The sequence below is a fragment of the Oncorhynchus kisutch genome, linkage group LG22, assembly GCF_002021735.2.
Source record: "Oncorhynchus kisutch isolate 150728-3 linkage group LG22, Okis_V2, whole genome shotgun sequence".
NCBI lineage: Eukaryota > Metazoa > Chordata > Actinopteri > Salmoniformes > Salmonidae > Oncorhynchus > Oncorhynchus kisutch.
Genome location: NC_034195.2, coordinates 340,282 through 354,410, shown reverse-complemented (window position 1 = coordinate 354,410; position 14,129 = coordinate 340,282). Strand labels below are relative to the sequence as shown.

The following is a 14,129-nucleotide window of genomic DNA, read 5'->3' as shown; positions in this document are numbered from 1 at the left end:
ATCATTACATTAAAACGAAGTTCAGTCAATACGGAAAATGTCAAGAACGTTTCTTCAAGTGCAGTTGCAAAAAACATCAAGTGCTATGATGAAACTGGCTCATGAGTACTGCCACAGGAAAGGAAGACCCAGAGTTACCTCTGCTGCAGAGGATAAGTTCATTCGAGTTACCAGCCTCAGAAATCACAGCCCAAATAAATGCTTCAGTGTTCAAGTAACAGTCACATCTCAACATCAACTGTTCAGAAGAGACTGCGTGAATCAGGCCTTCATGGTCAAATTGGTGCAAAGATACCACTATTAAAAAGGACACCACTTGCTTGGGCCAAGGAACACGATGAATGGACCTTAGACCGGTGGAAATCTGTCCTTTGGTCTGATGAGTCCAGATTTGAGATTTTTGGTTCCAACTGCCATGTCTTTGTGAGAAGTAGAATAGATGAACAGATGATCTCTGAACAGATGTGTGGTTCCCACCGTGAAGCATGGAGGAGGTGGTGTGATGGTGCTTTGCTGGTGACACGTTCAGTCATTTATTTAGAATTCAAGGCACACTTAACCAGCATGAATATCACAGCATTCTCCAGTGATACACCATCCCAGCTGGTTTGCGCTTACTGGGACTATAATTTGTTTTTCAACAGGACAATGACCCAACAAACCTTCCAGCTGTGTAAAGGCTATTTGACCAAGGAATGATGGAGCGCTGCATCAGATGACTTGGCCTCCATAATCCCTCAACCTCAACCCAATTGAGATGGTTTGGGATGTGTTAGACCACAAAGTGAAGGAAAAGCAGTCAACAAGTGCTCAGCATATGTGGGAACTCCTTCAAGGTGGTTGGAAAAGCATTCCTCATGAAGCTGGTTGAGAGAATGCTAAGAGTGTGCAAAGCTGTCATCAAGGCAAATGGTGGCTACTTTGAAGAATCTCAAATATAAAATATATTTTGATTTGTTTAACACTTTTTTGGTTACCACATGATTCCATGTGTTATTTCATAGCTTTGATGTCTTTATTATTCTACAATGTTGAAAATATATTTTTTTAATAAAGAAAAACCCTGAGAATGAGTAGGTGTGTCCAAACTTTTGACTGGTACTGTTTATGAGATTTGACTTCAGAAGAGTTACAGGGTGCGTTGAGTGGTGGTGTCTCCTCCTCCCAGGCTGTTTGCATAGCGCTGGAATGGGGTATTGGATTTTTAATCCCCCTTCCTTTTTATATCACAAATGTAACGTGATTGAACATACACTACAGCACAGTAGGTGGCTGCATGCACAAACAAAATGTGCGAACGCAATGATACCAAAGAAAGCATAGGTTGTTGTAGCCAAAGATTGGTATAATTATACCAAGATAGACCACAGCCTGTCGTTTGAAATGGACAGTCAGTGGACAGAACAAGCAAGGTGGGCAGAGTCAAGCACGAACTAGCGAGATCCTATTGGCGCATTCTAGCGAACATTTGCATATTTCCCTTCGGGAATGCATGTGAAATAACTCAATTTGCCTTTGCAATTCAAACAACGCAACTTTTTAAATCTTTGAAAAGGGGTAAAGTCTACAAAACGTAGTTCACTCTGTAAGTAACATATTTTAGTTGCGTTAAGGAAACTGTATTGAGATCGAATGTTTAATCGATTAGAACATTAGCAGAATCTGCCGGTGTTGTGCCGAAAATCTCCCCCTTGCCAGAATTCTCCCCTTTCACGTTCTTCAATGCTGCGACTTGATTGCTAGTTGAGATTTCTGCTCTTCACTCCGTTGTCAGTTTATCCCACATTTCACTGATCTTAGTAGCAGAAAGCATTTTTTGCATGCAGTTTTTAGTTTGGCTATTTGTTTAAAGTTTATGTGGTGGTTCTAGCTTGTATGGCGCCCTGGGCGAACCCCACCCCCTTCAGCGCGCACCCACACCCGGGGGCGCCCATGTGCGGGTGGGGCCCGGTAAATTGCCACCCTCGGCAGCTGCCCATGTCGCTCCAACCTAAATCGGCTACTGATTGGTCTATCATTAAATCTCTTTGCCCAAATGTGTCATCTCTCCCATGCCTTACTCGACTAGGATAATAATTCAGCCATTTATTGCTTGCCAACATTTCACTCCCTGTTTAATATAACACACGTACATTCATTATTAATTTCGGTTGCCTTTCCTAACGTGAAGTTTGTTCTATATATAAAGTATTTGACTCTAGCCACAAAATTAAGAAAATTAGAAGGGGGGGGGGGTTCTGGTAGGGTGGTGATTTTCGGCACAACACCGGCCATATCCCCCGTTATTGGAGTGGAAACACCAAGCAGATGCTTCACATTTATACATCCGGTGAAATATCCGGTCTCATTCCATCTGTGAGCACCGCTGTCTAGTCGCGGCTAAAACAGAGTACATTCACATTAGCATGGAATGGAGAATCTAACATACAGTTGCATAAAACTACGATTTGTTACTAGTTCAGGCATGGATGGTCATGAATCTATAAGCCGCTTTTACTACCCAGCTAGTTTTTCCAGAGCTCTGCAACATTCTCTTTGTTCCCGCGTTGACTGACAACTAGCCAGAGGGGAAATACAATGGCTAACTGGTTGGCTAGTAGTAGCGAGTATAACGTTAACTGGCTTATGTCGACGAAGCGAACTTGCCAAAAACCCAGAGACGGCATTGAGGTCGAGGTAAATACGCGGATACAGAACAGTTAGCATTTCGACCTAAGATAACATTAGATACCTAGCTAACGTTAGCTAGCTATGATAACAAGATGCGCTAGCTAGATGGGAAAGAGAGCTAACGTTAATGTTAGCTCGTACTAGCCAACTCACATTCATACTAAATCAAAAAGCGCACCATTTAATGGCCATTGGTAAATCGATTAGTAACTCACGATTTGGAAAAATTCTTCATGTTTAAACAATATTCAAGATGTCCCGTCGACTTCACCTGTTCGACCACCATGCCTAACATAGCCAATTACCATAGCTACATTTGACAGATGATTTTAGGAATTGTCTGAGCTAGTCTTTGTTTGGAGGGCCTGTGCGTGAGAAACCATTTACTAGCGAGTCCTGTAATTTAACAACTCGCAGTCTTAATTTCTACTTTCCCGCTGCTAATTCCCATTCACACTACCATCAAATAAAAAGAAACAGTCAAATGCGGAGATTTCGATTCGAGGTAAAGCGAAATCGGATAGCAATCATTGGCCGGAGCCAGCCACAAACCTCCGATACAGCCCTGGTTGGTTAGCTTCTCTAAACGGCCGTGTGGTTGGACAGAAAATGGCTGCGAGAGAACCAGTCCCAGCGCGAAGCTCTGCGTCCCAAAATCTCTATCTCACTCTGCCGCTAGGGGAGCAATGTTTTCACTGTCCAATAGACCTGTCTTCTACCTTTTTTGCTTTAAAAAAACAAAACAAATCAATACATAAAGCACATGAGGGACCACAAGCATACATAGATTACAAACAATAGACAATCGAGCTGGGGGCGGGGCTAGGGGGTACAATATCACATTGCAATTACACAAGGACCTTAAGGGACATGCATATACTGACAATTCTAACAGCTTTTTTGTTAGTAGAGCATTTAACCGTCTTAAAATACAGTTCAATTTCTTTTTGTAGGGTAAGAAAATGTGGTTTTCTGTTTATACATTTACATTTGTGTATATGAAATTTGGCCAAAAGAATAATGAAATTAATTACATAAAAATGATTCCGCTTATTTCTATTGTATGTAAAGAATCCAAACAGTACATCTCTCCACAATAGTGTAAATCTTCATAAATGTGTTAAATTATAAACCTACTGATGTCTTGCCACAGTTTTCTTACATGCATACAATGCCAAAAAAGATGCACAACTGTTTCTGGGTGGTCATTACAAAAGGAGCAATTTGAGTTGATGTTTTCCTTAAACTTCTTCATATAGTGTTTGGCAGGATAATATTTATGAATAATTTTAAAGGAAACGTCCTTAATTTTGTTAACAAGTAGGTATGTGTGTGGCAACATCCAAACTTTTTTCCAACAGATATTATCAATAAATCCATTCCAATAAGGCATGAGGTATAGATACAACATCCTGCTGAAACAAGGATCGTATCGCTCTGTTGTTGAATGGACCAAAAGAGAAACAAATCTTTCCTACTGATGAGTCCACAGGGTCAACAGAAGGTAGGCTCTGAGGGTCTTGACATGTTCCTGAAGGATAAAGCAACACCTGAGGGAATGGCATGTAAAACAATTGCAACATCTTTAGGTGTTACAGGGACCTTGTAAAGTGATAAGAATTCTTTATAACTGAGTAAAAGACCCTCTGCATTTACCAGTTGGCACCAATAGGATATTATTTCTGAACCAATATTCTAATAACAGAGAGGTATTTTTATACAATATATCCTGATTATTCCATATATAATATCTGTGTGGAGAAAAATTGTGTTTATAAATGAAGGACCATGACAAGAAAACCTGCCGATGAAAAGCAGAAAGTTTCACTGGAACTTTGTCAATATTATAATTGCAAAACAACATGAAGTTAAGGCCAGACCTGTCTTCTACTACTGGTACCTGGAAATTAGGCTACTCGTCATATAGATGCAGAGGCAGAACAAGTTTTTTAATATTTTATTTGTATTCACTAGACGGTTTGTTGGACTCATTCTCAACTCACAAAACAATGCAAAACAAGTCACACATATAACCCTTAACAAAAAAAGATTGACTGTAATATTTTGGACACAGTACATGTAGAATGACAGCAGTTATACTTCACTATAACCACAGTTATGCCGCATTGTATGTTGTACTCTGACTGCAATCTGTTTTCATAAGGGAAGGAAGTAACTGCAATAGTATTGTCTCACATTGTCAGAACTAGGGTACTGTAATTTAGACTTTATTCACTTTTAAGAAATGTATACATACATGGTATTTTTTATATATATATATATTTTGTCATATATATATATATATATATATATCTGCAACTCTTCCAACTATTCACTTTTTTTCACAACTGCCACCAGTTTGGTGCCAAAACATTTACAACAAAGACATTTAGACATAGTAAAATAAATAAGTGTGTAAAAAAAGAAAAAAAGATGGATATTTCATGCTGAAACTTGAGGCCTCATATTAAACACCAATGTTTTTTTTTGAACTAGGCAAGTCAGTTAAGAACAAATTCTTATTATTAATGACAGCCTAGGAACAGTGGGTTAACTGCCTGTTCAGGGGCAGAACGACAGATTTGTACCTTGTCAGCTCGGGGATATGAACTTGCAACCTTTCGGTTACTAGTCCAACGCTCTAACCACTAGGCTACCCTGATGGTTTTTATTTAGGATAAATGTTTTATTTTAAAATCATCTTCTTTCATTATTTTATATATTTTACATGTGAGAAGGCCACAGGGCCAGAAATAATTACAGACCTGTGATAATCTGCAGTACCCAAAAAGACCACTAGATGCCATTTTATAAAATAATACAAATATACACTTGAACAAAACATTAGGAATGCCTGTTTTTTCCATGAAGTAGACTGACCAGGTGAAAGCAATGATTCCTTAAGATAACAATAGTGAGGCTATATACAGGGATAACTGGTTAGTTGATGTATTTGATGTAATATGTACATGTAGGTAGAGTTATTAAAGTGACTATGTATAGATAATAACAGAGAGTAGCAGCAGCGTAGAACGGGGGGCAATGCAAATAGCCTGGGTAGCCATTTGATTAGATGTTCCAGAGTCTTATGGCTTGGGGGTAGAAACTGTTTAGAAGCCTCTTGGATCTAGACTTGGTGCTCCAGTACTGCTTGCCGTGCGGTAGCAGAGAGAACAGTCTATGACTAGGGTAGCAGGAGTCTTAGACAATTTATAGGGCCTTCCTCTGACACCGTCTGGTATAGAGGTCCTGGAAGGCAAGAAGCCACGCCGGAGCCAATCAACAGCCTGATCAACTCTATACAAAGGAGATGTCACACTGCATGAGGCAAATGGTGATCACTCCAGATACAGATACCTGTGACCAGAAGCACATCTGTATTCCCAGTCGTGAAATCCATAGATTAGGACCTAATGAATTTATTTAAATTGACTTATTTCCTTATATGAACTAACTCAGTAAAATCTTTTACATTTGCATTGTATGTTGCGTTTATATTTTTGTTCAGTATTTGAACTTTACCAGTTGTCTGTGCAGTTGGTCCTTCAGCCAGTCGAAACAAAGAGACAAAATCTCCACAAAAAAGTATTGTTTATCTGACTTTTTAGAGCGCCTGTACTGCCGTTTAAATGTATATAACCTGGCACATGCGAAAAACCATGTAAACACCTGCAGACTTCGGTTACTTTTGTCATGTGCACGAGCAAACAAATCTTGATTGTTAATGGCAGAGAACCGCATTATGAAGTCGGATTAATAACACTCTCCTGTGGATATTGTCTCAAATTTCAACCAACAGAAGGACCAACACCACAAAGCAATCGTCTGAATAAATTCAAATAAATGTATTAAACATTTGACTTGTAAAGGGAATGTTTAGAATTTCTCAACTGTGTGTGGAGTTGCCTACATAATTTGAAGGCATTTCTACGTTTCGTGCCTACTTTTACTCAGGCAGAATCAAAGGAGAATAGTATAAGATGAAGCACCCAGGGTGTCAGTCTCCAGTGGGAACCTGCTCCCCTATGAGCCAGAGCAGGAAGAAGGCCAGAGCGAGGGGGGACGTGCCCAATAGATCCCCAAAGCGGTGAGATAGGGGATGGAGTAACTGTCTGGGTCCTTGCCCGTCCACCACAGGCAATGGACCATCCGGTCAGCAAGACACAGCAGAGTGAAGACCTGAGAGAAGAGAACACAGGAAGATATACGGAAGGGGGAAAAAGAGTGAGTCAGCCCTTTATTATAGTATACACTGACTGTACCAAACATTAAGATCACCCCCCTTTTGCCCTCAGAACAGCCTCAGTTCGCTGGGGTATGGACTCTACAAGGTGTCAAAAGCGTTCCACAGGGATGCAGGTGCATATTAACTCCAATGATTCCCACAGTTGTGTCAAGTTGGCTGGATGTCCATTGGCTGGTGGACCATTCTTGAAACACACGGGAAACCGTTGAGCGTGAAAAACCAAGCATCCTTGCAGTTCTTGACACACTCAAACCGGTGTGCCTGGCACCTACTACCATACCCTGTTCAAAGGCACTTAAATCTTTTGTCTTCCCCATTCACCCTCTGAACGGCACACATACACATTCCATGTCTCAAAAGGCTTAAAAATAATTTGCCCCTTCAACTACACTGATTTGGAGTGGATTTAACAAGTGACATCCATAAGGGCTCATACAGTAGCTTTCACCTGGTCAGTCTATGTCATGGAAAGAGCAGGTGTTCTTAATGTTTGGTATACTCCGTATCAGTGTTAATAAAGGAGCAGAGGGGAAATAACCCACTTATGACTACTGAGACACATGAATTGGCCTAAGTGATCTCTCTTGCTTCATGGTTTACCTGTAGAAAAGCTGCAGCTAAGAAGGTGCTAGACAGGAGCAGCACCTGGGCAGAGCGATGATTGGCTCTTGTCAGAGAGGTATAGATAGTTAAACTGACAGGTAAAATACACTGACAACAGAAGATTTAATTCATTTTGTGTTCACATGCATGTTAAAGGGATTGGTCATGTGTGTGTCATTACCTGAGCCACAAAAGGTCCTGCAGGGGTTGTAGCAGCTCCTTCGATCCTCAGGCACCTGCCTGCAGATCAGTGGTGATACGACTGGACCAGTTGGCAACCAAGTTCCCCCCAACAACCTAGATTGAGATGAGGAGGAGAGACACAATGATCATATGCATTATGACGTACCATTTTCTTGAAGGATCCTGAATGTGTGCTCCTAAAAACCCAGCTCCCCGTCTTACTATTCATAACTGGCGTGTAGACTATCATTCCCGCCATGCTCGGGTCTTATACAGTTGTGTTCAGGATGCTCCGATGTTCCGATCTAGTATCCTCCGATATTAGATAGGAAAAATATTGAAGCATGGTATTTCCATGAAGTTCACAAGATTCGAATGCTGTGACTGGACTTCAGGGGCACGGAACAGGGTAGCAGACCTGCTGATGACCATGGCAGTGATGATTGGTTCCCAGCCTGTGTAGAGTAGGATGCAACTGTCTGGGTTTCTGAAGGAGACGACCACCCACAGATGGGTCAGGCAGAGGCAGATCAGACACACCAGGTACGCCACATAGGGATAATACTCTGTGGAGACAGAGAGGAGCAGATATACTTGCTAAACAAACACAGTTGATAGCCAGACAGACTAGTGTCAGAGCCATAAATGTAGCTATGACTCTCCAGTAAATGGGCCAGACTGCCCCCTAGTGACCTAAAACTCTCTCTCTTTCTCACTGCCCCTCTCAAGGGGAGGCAGGCCAGGGTGATGAGGTCACCGAAGCTGGCAGCGGTGGGAGTGGCCACATTGTCTGGGTTGATGCCTATCCTCTTGGAGCCGATGATCACTCCCACGACGATCATCCCTGGGAGGACACAGTCGAGTGTGGTTCAGTCAACTATTCAGAGTTGCATGGCTCTCCAACCAAGGTGCATGAATTGAGGAGCAAAGAGGTGCACAAATGAAAGCAATGTGGTTCCAGCTGGGAGAAGCAGCAGACTGGGGGACGAAATAGTGGCATTATTCACTTCCCCTTATATCCAGTGGTAAATTAAAATTAAGAACCTGTAAACACAGATGGTGACGTTGAAATTGTTGAAATAGAGTTTATACAGTGCCTTGCGAAAGTATTCGGCACCCTTGAACTTTGCGAACTTTTGCCACATTTCAGGCTTCAAACATAAAGATATAAAACTGTATTTTTTTGTGATGAATCAACAACAAGTGGGACACAATCATGAAGTGGAACGACATTTATTGGATATTTCAAACTTTTTTAACAAATCAAAAACTGAAAAATTGGGCGTGCAAAATTATTCAGCCCCCTTAAGTTAATACTTTGTAGCGCCACCTTTTGCTGCGATTACAGCTGTAAGTCGCTTGGGGTATGTCTCTATCAGTTTTGCACATCGAGAGACTGACATTTTTTCCCATTCCTCCTTGCAAAACAGCTCGAGCTCAGTGAGGTTGGATGGAGAGCATTTGTGAACAGCAGTTTTCAGTTCTTTCCACAGATTCTCGATTGGATTCAGGTCTGGACTTTGACTTGGCCATTCTAACACCTGGATATGTTTATTTTTGAACCATTCCATTGTAGATTTTGCTTTATGTTTTGGATCATTGTCTTGTTGGAAGACAAATCTCCGTCCCAGTCTCAGGTCTTTTGCAGACTCCATCAGGTTTTCTTCCAGAATGGTCCTGTATTTGGCTCCATCCATCTTCCCATCAATTTTAACCATCTTCCCTGTCCCTGCTGAAGAAAAGCAGGCCCAAACCATGATGCTGCCACCACCATGTTTGACAGTGGGGATGGTGTGTTCAGGGTGATGAGCTGTGTTGCTTTTACGCCAAACATAACGTTTTGCATTGTTGCCAAAAAGTTCAATTTTGGTTTCATCTGACCAGAGCACCTTCTTCCACATGTTTGGTGTGTCTCCCAGGTGGCTTGTGGCAAACTTTAAACGACACTTTTTATGGATATCTTTAAGAAATGGCTTTCTTCTTGCCACTCTTCCATAAAGGCCAGATTTGTGCAATATACGACTGATTGTTGTCCTATGGACAGAGTCTCCCACCTCAGCTGTAGATCTCTGCAGTTCATCCAGAGTGATCATGGGCCTCTTGGCTGCATCTCTGATCAGTCTTCTCCTTGTATGAGCTGAAAGTTTAGAGGGACGGCCAGGTCTTGGTAGATTTGCAGTGGTCTGATACTCCTTCCATTTCAATATTATCGCTTGCGCAGTGCTCCTTGGGATGTTTAAAGCTTGGGAAATCTTTTTGTATCCAAATCCGGCTTTAAACTTCTTCACAACAGTATCTCGGACCTGCCTGGTGTGTTCCTTGTTCTTCATGATGCTCTCTGCGCTTTTAACGGACCTCTGAGACTATCACAGTGCAGGTGCATTTATACGGAGACTTGATTACACACAGGTGGATTGTATTTATCATCATTAGTCATTTAGGTCAACATTGGATCATTCAGAGATCCTCACTGAACTTCTGGAGAGAGTTTGCTGCACTGAAAGTAAAGGGGCTGAATAATTTTGCACGCCCAATTTTTCAGTTTTTGATTTGTTAAAAAAGTTTGAAATATCCAATAAATGTCGTTCCACTTCATGATTGTGTCCCACTTGTTGTTGATTCTTCACAAAAAAAATACAGTTTTATATCTTTACGTTTGAAGCCTGAAATGTGGCAAAAGGTCGCAAAGTTCAAGGGGGCAGAATACTTTCGCAAGGCACTGTATGTGTCTGGTATCTGGACCAATGTGGTTCCAGCTGGGAGAAGCAGCAGACTGGGGGAAGGCACGAAATAGCCTTCAGTGGCATTATTCACTTCCCCTTATATCCAGTGGTAAATTAAAATTAAGAACCTGTAAACACAGATGGTGACGTTGAAATTGTTGAAATAGAGTTTATATGTGTCTGGTATCTGGACCAATGTGGTTCCAGCTGGGAGAAGCAGCAGACTGGGGCACGAAATAGTGGCATTATTCACTTCCCCTTATATCCAGTGGTAAATTAAAATTAAGAACCTGTAAACACAGATGGTGACGTTGAAATTGTTGAAATAGAGTTTATATGTGTCTGGTATCTGGACCAATCAGGAAGTAACCTAGGGGCGGCAGGTAGCCTAGTGGTTAGAGAATTTGGCCAGTAACTGAAAGGTTGCTGGATCGAATCCCTGAGCTGACAAGGTAAAAATCTGTTGTTCTGCTGCTGAGCAAGGCAGTTAACCCACCCCTCTGATTCAGAGGGTTTGGGTTATATGTGGAAAACACATCTCGGTTGAAGGCAATCAGTTGTACAACTTTCCCTAACCAGCATTCAAAATATAAAACCACATGAATAATTGATTTGACTGTCCTTGATCACAAGCTCTACAGAGTCTGGTCGGTCTCTCAGATTTTAAGCATTGGTTTTATTTCAGTCATCAAATTATTTAGCAACCAAAAGGTCTCTAATATGGAAGAAACCTACAGTTTTAGTTGTATCCTGTGGTCTCTTTGCTGAATATTCTGTGTCCCATAGACAGAAAGAGCATGCAAGCTTTTGACTATGGTAAATAGTCATTAGTAATAATGATTCATGGATACACACGTGCCCCCGTGATAGAGAGGACGTGGTATGTAGAAAGACGCACCTTCCCTATAGCAACTGCAGTCTCACACTAAGATACTAGTGAAGAGGGCCTTATTGCAGGGAGGAATTGGCATGCATGAACCTATGTCAGACAATGAGGTGATGTTTCTGTTTCAGCATGACAATGCCCCTGTGCACAAAGCGAGGTCCATACAGAAATGGTTTGTCGAGATCGGTGTGGAAGAACTTGACTGGCCTGCACAGAGCCCCAGCCTCAACCCAAACAAACACCTTTGGGATGAATTGGAATGCTGACTGCGAGCCAGGCCTAATCACCCAACATCAGTGCCCGACATCACTAATGCTTTTGTGGCTGAATGGAAGCAAGTCCCTTCAGCAATGTTCCAATGTCTAGTGGAAAGCCTTCCCAGAAGAGTGGAGGCTGTTATTCCACAGCAACTGGCACCAGGATGAAGATCTCTGTGACTCTGGAACACCTCCCAATGCTGCCACAACAACACACCCACAGTTGAACACACCAACATAACATGCATTAGACCAGGGTTCTTCAATCCTGTTCCTGGAGAGCTACCCTCCTGTCACTCCAACTCCAGATGTAACTAACCTGATTCATATTTTAAACCAACAAATTATTAGAAATAGATGCACTAGATTAGGGTTAGGGATTAGGGTTGGAATGAAAACCTACAGAATGGTAGCTCTCAAGGAGCAGGGTTGGAGAGCCCTGTAATAAACTGACACACAATGCAGTGTACACACCAACACACAATACACTACTAGATAGACCAGTAGACAATGCAATAGATCAATATTCAGACACACAATACAATACATAAACATACCATGCACTACACTATAACACAATACAGTACACGCCCATACACAATGCAATAACAGATCAACAAATAAACACACCATGCAATTTATCAGTACCTCACCTGAACTCCTTCAGGTAGCATCCCAGCTGACACCGTCCCCAATCCAGCCAGAAAAAAAACAGAGTTGAATCGCTGTTAAAGGAGAAAACTGAGGACTGATCAATAGCATTGTAGTTACTCAACAATACTAACCTAAATGACAGAGTGAAAAGAAGGAAGAATAAAAAATATTCCAAAACATCCTAAAGAAAACGTACAGTCAGATAAAGCAACACCTCGTGGCACAACGCCTCTCCCCTATTGGACCCCCAGCACAACGCCTCTCCCCTATTGGACCCCCAGCACAACGCCTCTCCCCTATTGGACCCCCAGCACAACGCCTCTCCCCTATTGGACCCACAGCACAACGCCTCTCCCCTATTGGACCCCCAGCACAACGCCTCTCCCCTATTGGACCCCCAGCACAACGCCTCTCCCCTATTGGACCCACAGCACAACGCCTCTCCCCTATTGGACCCACAGCACAACGCCTCTCCCCTATTGGACCCACAGCACAACGCCTCTCCCCTATTGGACCCACAGCACAACGCCTCTCCCCTATTGGACCCACAGCACAACGCCTCTCCCCTATTGGACCCACGGCACAACGCCTCTCCCCTATTGGACCCACAGCACAACGCCTCTCCCCTATTGGACCCACAGCACAACGCCTCTCCCCTATTGGACCCACAGCACAACGCCTCTCCCCTATTGGACCCACAGCACAACGCCTCTCCCCTATTGGACCCCCAGCACAACGCCTCTCCCCTATTGGACCCACAGCACAACGCCTCTCCCCTATTGGACCCACAGCACAACGCCTCTCCCCTATTGGACCCCCAGCACAACGCCTCTCCCCTATTGGACCCACAGCACAACGCCTCTCCCCTATTGGACCAAGATAGTTTGTGTGTATGCATTGACATGTAGCTAGCTGCTATCCGTGTGACTATCGGCCTTCGTCGATTCCGGAGCAAACATCAATTATTCCGGAGCTAGCAAGCTCCGTCAATCACTCCTGAGTTCCATCAATCACACCTGGGCTGCAGTCACCTATCCGGACCCGTTTTACTGCCTTCGCGGAGCCCCACCGGGCCTTCACAACTGGACTGCCGACGTTATCTACCCGAAGGAGTTATTCGGCTGGCTCCTCCGTCGCGACGTTACCTGAACGCCCATCTGCGGCCTGCTAACCGTTAGCTGTCTTACCGGCTGCTATCTGAATAGACAATCGGACAATTTTTTTATTTTTTATTATTATGTTTTCTTCTTGGGCCTCTATAACTATATCTATTGTTTTTATTTTTGTTGTTGTTGTGTGATTTGGATTAATCCCCTCTACCACACGGAACCCCACTAATCTACTGACGGAACGCAAGAGGTGGCTAACAACAGACCTCCATCCTATGCTAGCTTGCTACCGATGCCCTGGCTAGCTGTCTAAATCACCAACCAACCTCTCCACTCACCGGACCCTTTTGATCACTCGACTAACCATGCCTCTCCTTAATGTCAATATGTCTTGTCCATTGCTGTTCTGGTTAGTGTTTATTGGCTTATTTCACTGTAGAGCCTCTAGTCCTGCTCACTATACCTTATCCAACCTATTAGTTCCACCACCCACACATGCAATGACATCTCCTGGTTTCAACGATGTTTCTAGAGACAATATCTCTCTCTTCATCACTCAATACCTAGGTTTACCTCCACTGTATTCACATCCTACCATACATTTGTCTGTACATTATACCTTGATGCTATTTTATCGCCCCCAGAAACCTCCTTTTACTCTATGTTCCAGACGTTCTAGACGACCAATTCTCATAGCTTTTAGCCGTACCCTTATTCTACTCCTCCTATGTTCCTCTGGCGATGTAGAGGTGAATCCAGGCCCTGCAGTGCCTAGCTCCACTCCTATTCCCCAGGCGC

General features: G+C 42.9%; 1 protein-coding gene and 1 pseudogene across 2 annotated transcripts in view; both read right to left on the bottom strand.

Moving 5' to 3' along the window:
• Window positions 1-3,354, bottom strand: part of LOC109867598 (nuclear transcription factor Y subunit beta) — a 39,368-nt gene extending 36,014 nt beyond the window's left edge. The window contains exon 1 of one of the 2 annotated variants that reach the window (XM_031801354.1): window positions 3,223-3,354. The gene's annotated coding sequence lies outside the window, so the exon portion shown is untranslated. Of the gene's footprint in view, window positions 1-2,885 lie in introns of both variants that reach the window. The other variant, XM_020456844.2, reaches the window with a different exon arrangement.
• A 3,313-nt stretch (window positions 3,355-6,667) lies between these two features.
• LOC109867627 (solute carrier family 41 member 2-like) lies at window positions 6,668-8,544 on the bottom strand (annotated as a pseudogene).
• Window positions 8,545-14,129: the final 5,585 nt, after the last annotated feature.